This window comes from Abramis brama (assembly GCF_963993115.1).
Source record: "Abramis brama genome assembly, chromosome: 22".
Taxonomy (NCBI): domain Eukaryota; kingdom Metazoa; phylum Chordata; class Actinopteri; order Cypriniformes; family Leuciscidae; genus Abramis; species Abramis brama.
In genome coordinates, this window is record NC_139984.1 from 30,030,968 (window position 1) to 30,039,141 (window position 8,174).

Genomic DNA, 8,174 nt, shown 5'->3' on the forward strand with positions numbered 1-8,174 from the left:
TGAGAGGAAAATGGTATCACACTGTATTTTTTCTTGTCTTTCCAAACTCGTTTGACTTTCTTCCATGAAACATTTTACAAAATGTGAAAGCTAGTTTGACACACACACAGATTACCATAAAAGTTCTCCTGAAACCAAGACAGTTTTGTGTGAGGAATTAAATCAGAATTTAAGTTCAAGCACCATTAGGAAAACAAAGGAAAAGGGCAGATTTATCAATTTAATTAAGATCTTTTTGTCACACTAAGTTATTAAATTACTTCAAAAAGCTTGGAATATAACTACTTTCATGATACTACTTTGTCCATTTTGGAGCTTGAAGGTAAAAAAATAAAAAATAAATCACACCCACTTTCACTGTATTGAAAGCAACAACTCTGATATTCAGCAATTATCCTATGGAAGAAAGAAAATAATAAAAGAAGACAGGAGGAGTAGATGATGACAGGGTGATGAACTTTTCCTTAAATCATTTAAGAGTCTCGTACCTCTAGTTTCTTCTTCCTCTCATTGAGCGCCTCCTCATCTTTGGATAGGCCTATTCTGTGAGCACACGGGTCAGCTGTCTGTGGTCCTCTAACTAACATCTTCTCCTCATAGGGATACATGTCCTTTACAACAACAGACACACCTTGTTCTGACTCTATGGTCCTGAGTGAGTGGAAACATTGACAGATTCAGCGTTCTGAGTCTCTGGCCTGTGATTGTGAAGGAAGAGACAGATGCAGTTGTCATGCTCTGAGCTTCTTCTGAGGCAGAGATACAGTAACTAGTGTCTGTGTGAGACCAAACCTTTACACCTGAATCGATAAGCTGTTTTGAACCAATCTGCTGAATGATTTATTCATTAAAACAGTGATTTGCCGCCACCTATTGGCGGTTTTAGTTTAATTTCCATCATTTCAGATTTCTAATCGAGTTTATTGATTAATTTTAAGAATTTGACATAAAAGATTATGCATACATTCAATAAGGTTAGAAAAAAAATGCACTTTATAAAGGTAAAAATGCCACCCCTCAAAAAGTTAATTTCAGTATTCAGTATACACAGTTTGTGAAAATGAAAGTAATAACCTATTAAATACAATTAGAAAATGTTAAAAATATTAAATTTGTTATATGTTCTCATATTTATTTGTTTTCGTTATATTTTTTTATGACACTTTTACATTCTTAAGAAATTGTTCACCCAAAAATGAAAATTTGTTGTTAATTTACTCACTCTCAGACCATCCAAGATGTATAGATGACTTTTTTCTTCAGTAGAACAGTAAGCTAATAAAAAAGTAACTCAATTTGGAGCCAAAAATATAACTAATTGTAAAAGAATTTCTTTCAGCTTAGATCATTTCTATGTGGTGTCCAGAACAACATACTAAAAGTCCTAAGAAATCCTAGTTGAGGAAATATGTTAAATTCTCATCAATCCGAGATGTGTGCCAATAAGGCCAGGCAACGATACACCCCAATGGGGCTATTTTTTTCCTTTACTCCTATCAAAATGAAACTTTACACAATGAAAGTACCCATGAAAAGTAAAAATTTTTGGATTACAAGTTTCTTTGAAAATGAATTTGAATATGCAAATGACATGAGCTATACACTAATCGAATATACCCAAAATACACCCGCATAGGCTTAATTTCTTCCTTTACTCCTACCACAATAAAACTTTACACAATGAAAGTCTACAAGAAAACTAAAACATTTTGTATTAAAAGTTTCTTTGAAAATGAATTTGAATATGCAAATGAGCAATATACTAATCGAATATGCCCAAAATACACCCTAATGGACTTATTTTTTCCTTTACTCCTATCACAATCAAACCTCACACAGTGAAAGTATACATGAAAAGTAACATTTTTGTTTTACAAGTTTCTTTGAAAAATCTATTTTAAATATGCAAATGAGCTCAACACTAGGCCAAATTGACTTATGGCCAAGAAACCATAAATAAAGTCACAAGTAGAAAAAACAGGGGCCAAATAACTAACACATTCATGTCCATTCAGCAAATTAACCCATGCATAAACACGATAAATTTGAAGTCACTTGCCACACTTACCTGGGTCACAAAAAGACTTATATTGACCTTAAGAATTGATTGCACAATCTCGCCTCCAGTTGCTTTCTAAATTTTTTTTTTTTTTTTTTTTTTTTTTTGCGAACAAGCCTTACCTAATGACATTCCCCCACAGATAACATCAGAAGAAAGTCAGAATCTTAGTCATTAGTACCGTGGTGAGATTACATTTTGAGCTGGTAGATTTACAAATGATTGGTATTGTTGGTAAGATTACGAGATTACAGGCAGAAGTCATTCTTACCAATTAAACAATTCACTCATACACAGAAGACAGATGAAAAACTGGATAGACACACTTTCCAGACTTTTCAGACATTCCAGCTCTTTAAAATAATTTTGCCAGACACCAAAACTGCTTCTCTTTTTGTAGTTAGCAAGTATTTCAGACCAGGCGGGCCACACATCAGACTTCCACCGTTTGTAAAGTAGCTTTGCAGTGTTATGAGAAGCTAGAAACAGCAATATCTAGTTAGTTAAAGAAAAAAAATCTAAAATAAAATTAAAAAACACCAGAAAGAAACCTCCCCTGTTGTTGCTACCTTGTCGTGGTGGAGGCTTGTGTGCCTCTGTGACCCTGAAGACTATACCGGCGGGGGTTATACCCCTGGCAGGTACTACCAAGCCAGGCAGTTTTCAGGTTAGAGGCCAGTCTAAAAGCAGCATTGCCATCACCCATTGGCAGTAGGATGATTGGATGAATGTAATGATGCAGCGGACGAGGAGGGATCCATTTGCAGCTTTATTTAGAGTGGTCAGACAGGCAGGGTAAAACAACAGCAGACAGAACAACGGAGAGAACACAGAGCAGATCGGGGTCACAGGCAGAAGTCAGGGCAGGCAGCAAAAGGCAAAGTCCAATTAACAATCCGGGTAAAGGCAGGCAGAGAACAATCAGGAGTCGAGATACACAGTCCAAGGTCAGTAAACGAGAACAGCAAACACAGGAATAAACGCTCAGAAATTGTACGCCGGGGCAATGCAATACTTCGCAGAGAAGTGGAGTGTGGAAGTGGCTTTTATGTGTGTGTGAATGAGGTGCAGGTGTGTGTGTAATCAGTGCAGTGCAGGTGTATGAAGTAATCAGTCCAGGTAGATGCAGGATGGGAAATGTAGTCTGTGAGTGAATATGATAGTCCGGTGTGGAGTGCCCTCTGGTGGCTCTCAAGGGCACTCCAGCTGGTGACCGTTACATAGCCCCTCCCCAAAGAGCGGCTTCCAGACGCTCCAAAACTGTCCAGGTGGGAGGTGGCCCGGAGGCGGATCCGGGGCCGGGATGGAGGGCCAGGTCCGTGGAGCGGAAGAGGACCTTGAGACTGCGGTAATACGGAAGGCCAGGGCGGAGCAGGCTGTGCAGGCGACCAGGGCGGGGCAGGCTGTGCAGGCGACCAGGGCGGAGCAGGCTGTGCAGGCGACCAGGGCGGAGACGACCCTTCAGGCGGCCAGGGAGGAGACGACCCTTCAGGCGGCCATGGCACAGGAACAGACACCGGCTCAGGAACAGGAACAGACACAGGGACAGGAACAGACACCGGCTCAGGGACAGGAACAGACACTGGCTCAGGGACAGACACCAGCTCAGCGGTGGCCATCTTGTCCGAAGACACTGGCTCGGCAGAGACCATCTTGTCCTGAGACACTGGCTTGGCGGTGGCCATCTTGTCCGAAGACACAGGCGTGGTTTCGGCCATCTTGTCCGAAGACACAGGCGTGGAGTCGGCCATCTTGTCCGAAGACACAGGCGTGGAGTCGGCCATCTTGTCCGAAGACACAGGCGTGGAGTTGGCCATCTTGTCCGAAGACACAGGCGTGGAGTCGGCCATCTTGTCCGAAGACACAGGCGTAGAAAGAGGAACAGATTCAGGCTCAGGAACAGATTCAGTCTCGGCGGGACTAGACTCTTGACGGGCGGACGTGACGTGAAGCTCAGTCTCTGGATCGGCTGACGTGACGTGAAGCTCAGTCTCTGGATCGGCAGAAGTGACGTGAAGCTCAGTCTCTGGATCGGCAGAAGTGACGTGAAGCTCAGTCTCTGGATCGGCAGAAGTGACGTGAAGCTCAGTCTCTGGATCGGCAGAAGTGACGTGAAGCTCAGTCTCTGGATCGGCAGAAGTGACGTGAAGCTCAGTCTCTGGATCGGCAGAAGCGACGTGAAGCTCAGTCACTGGATCAGGATCAGCACGCTCTGAGCTTGACGGGACCAGCGTCAGCGAGGGCTTTGAGCTGGGTAGGACCAGCGGCGAAGAGGGCTCTGAACTGGACGGAACCAGCGGCGAAGAGGGCTCTGAGCTGGGCAGGACCAGCGGTGAAGAGGGCTCTGAGCTGGACGGAACCAGCGGTGAAGAGGGCTCTGAGCTGGGCAGGACCAGCGGCGAAGAGGGCTCTGAGCTGGGCAGGACCAGCAGTGAAGAGGGCTCTGAGCTGGACGGAACCAGCGGTGAAGAGGGCTCTGTGCTGGACGAGACCAGCAGTGAAGGCTCTGTGCTGGACGGGACCAGCGGTGAAGGCTCTGTGCTGGACGGGACCAGCGGTGAAGGCTCTGTGCTGGACGGGACCAGCGGTGAAGGCTCTGTGCTGGACGGGACCAGCGGTGAAGGCTCTAGCTTGGCGGGCATGTCGCTTGCTGTCTCAGGTGCGGCGGGCATGACGCTCTCAGTCTCAGGTGCGGCGGGCATGACGCTCTCAGTCTCAGGTGCGGCGGGCATGACGCATACTGCCTTGGCTTCGGCAGATTTGGCGTGAAGTGCGGGCTCGGCTGGACTGGCATGAAGTGCAGGCTCGGCTGGACTGGCGTGAAGTGCAGGCTCGGCTGGACTGGCGTGGCGAAGCTCAGGCTCGGCAGGACTGACGTGGCGAAGCTCAGGCTCGGCAGGACTGACGTGAAGTGACTCAGCCAGCAAAAGAGCCTGGATTATATACTTTTGAAGATTCCAGCCAGGGTGATGAAGTGGCATAAGGGAGCTGATCGGCTCGGATAGTCCTCCACAGAAAAATATCATTAGGCATACTTCATCGAAAAATGCCAAAGGTGCCAGCTCAATAAAGTCTCTCACGTACTCCTCTATGGGCCGGTCTCCCTGACGGAGACACATAATCCGTGCCGCTGGATTCATGGTGGTCATTGCTGCTGGATCTGGGTGCGGCGAAGTATTCTGTAATGATGCAGCGGACGAGGAGGGATCCATTTGCAGCTTTATTTAGAGTGGTCAGACAGGCAGGGTAAAACAACAGCAGACAGAACAACGGAGAGAACACAGAGCAGATCGGGGTCACAGGCAGAAGTCAGGGCAGGCAGCAAAAGGCAAAGTCCAATTAACAATCCGGGTAAAGGCAGGCAGAGAACAATCAGGAGTCGAGATACACAGTCCAAGGTCAGTAAACGAGAACAGCAAACACAGGAATAAACGCTCAGAAATTGTACGCCGGGGCAATGCAATACTTCGCAGAGAAGTGGAGTGTGGAAGTGGCTTTTATGTGTGTGTGAATGAGGTGCAGGTGTGTGTGTAATCAGTGCAGTGCAGGTGTATGAAGTAATCAGTCCAGGTAGATGCAGGATGGGAAATGTAGTCTGTGAGTGAATATGATAGTCCGGTGTGGAGTGCCCTCTGGTGGCTCTCAAGGGCACTCCAGCTGGTGACCGTTACATAGAAGATTGGGCCGATGTATTTGTCATACATTGAATGGTATTTCTGCCTATGCAAATTAGGACATGTTCAATAAGTGTGGCGCTCATGTGCATATTCAAATTCATTTCAAAAGAAACTTGTAATACAAAAAAAGTTACTTTTCATGTATACTTTTACTATGTAAAGTTGTATTGTGGTAGGAGTAAAGGAAAAAATTAAGCCTATTTGGGTATATTTTGGGCATATTTGATGAGTGTATAGCTCATTTGCATATTAAAATTCATTTTCGAAGAAACTTGTAATATAAAAAAAATTACTTTTCATGGGTACTTTCATTGTGTAAAGTTTCATTTTGATAGGAGTAAAGGAAAAAAATAGCCCCATTGGGGTGTATTGTTGTCTGGCCTTATTGGCACACATCTCGGATTGATGAGAATTTAACATATTTCCTCAACTAGGATTTCTTAGGACTTTTAGTATGTTGTTCTGGACACCTCATAGAAATGATCTAAGCTGAAAAAAATTATTTTACAATTAGTCTGTCGTAAAACGCTACTTTGCCTGGACTATAAAGAAGATTTTTAGCTGAAATCGTGATCCTTGGTGATTCATAGCCTAATGCAAGAAACTGAACATTATTTACAAAATATTACCTGTAATCAGAGAATGTCTAATAAGGGGAGAAGTTCCACTCTCAGTAAACTTCCGGCTTCTGAACTGGTTGCAGTTCCACTCTGGCTCCACATGAGGGCGCTCACAGGACGAGTGCAGAATGAATGGAGGTCTATGGTGCTATACCCCTCAAAGTCCACTTTTCTCAGGATATAATTTTTTTTCTAGTAATTTGAATGTTGTATTCAAAAGGATATGCAAAGAAATTACACATAGCTGGGTGTTAGATCTTTTAGAGTCACTTATTTGCTTTAAAATGTATTTTAAAATGTCAATGACGTCATACACATTGTATGACCAGAGATACTGCTTTACAGCAATCCTTCAGTCACTTTGGTGCTTTCGCGCTCTGCACTTTCTTTTCACTCGAGGCATCGACAACACAGCTGACACAGGTAAACACACGTGCTAGAAGAGTTTTTGTTTTGTTGTTTTAAAAGACCACGCCGAAAATACACACACACACACGCGATGCCATCAAGCGGTATCTCTGGTCGTAATCAGTCCTTCACTGCCAATCAGCGTTCATTAGCAGAATGCTAGCGTGTTATGGGCAACAACAACTCAACTTGTAAGAAATCGAAAGGACATAAGTACTCGTTCATTCAACTTTCGACCTATAACCCATGTTGAACTTGCAAAACCTACAATCAAATCTGAGATTTCTCAACGGCAATCGGGTGAAAGAGACAAATTTAGCCGTCAAGCGCCATAGACTCCCATTTATTTTGCACTCATGGGCGATCGCCCCCAGTGGAACTCTGGTGGAACTACAACCAAAATTCGGTACAATAGGACTTAATAGGGAGTGGCCAGGCTCTCCGTAGACGGGCTCTCTTGTAAAGCCTAGTTTAATCCACAGCCTCGGCGAACGGTCTACTCCTGAAAGAGCGAGCTTCCCGTCGCATGATGACGTTCGTGCTCAAACAAGCGAACAATTTTATATGTAGGTAATTATTCCAAATTGAAACAGATATATATTTTGAGTCACTTAAATTGGTAAAAAAAATAAGAAAGCTATGTTAATAACTGATATATACTCAAACTTTTCAATTAAAAAAGGAAAAAATAATTTTATCCTTATAATTAATGAAGTTTGTAAGTCTACTTTTTTATTTTATTAATTTCATTCATGTTATTTATATTTTCCTGTAATTATTCGATGTATAATCTTTGTTTATGGACTGCGGACTGAATGTTTGTAAATTGATTTCTAAATAATAATAAAAAATAAATAAATAAATAAATAAATAAATAAACGATTTTTATGTAGGTTGTGCTGACTTCTTTGTTTTAGTTATTGGTTTATAGTCAAATTCCGTTTCTAAGAATAACCCAACTTGTGAAATCCATCTCTTAATGTTTACCATAACATGCATAGATCAGGGGGGAAATGAAACATTTACATAACATGCACAAGTCACATTTAAAAAATAATAAATAAATAAAAATAGTGGAAAGAGTGACAATTTCCTGCCAGTAGAACTTGCTGTCTCTTCATGTTCACACACAGCTCATATTAGAAACAAAAAGAAAAAGAAAAAATATTTTTATCAATTAATATTTTATTTTCACCAATTTCCTGCAAAAACATTGGTTTATATGTTCAACTAAAAAGTGCCATATTTTATTGGTTTCACTCTTTAAAGTTAAAAGCAACTTCTGGTCAAGGCCAGTTCATTTACAACACTTTCTGAAACCACAAAAAAACATCAACTTCCTTCATACCTCTTTAGATCATGCTGTGTCAAATCAGCAATACAGACAATGTGGTCGCTCATTTACTATCA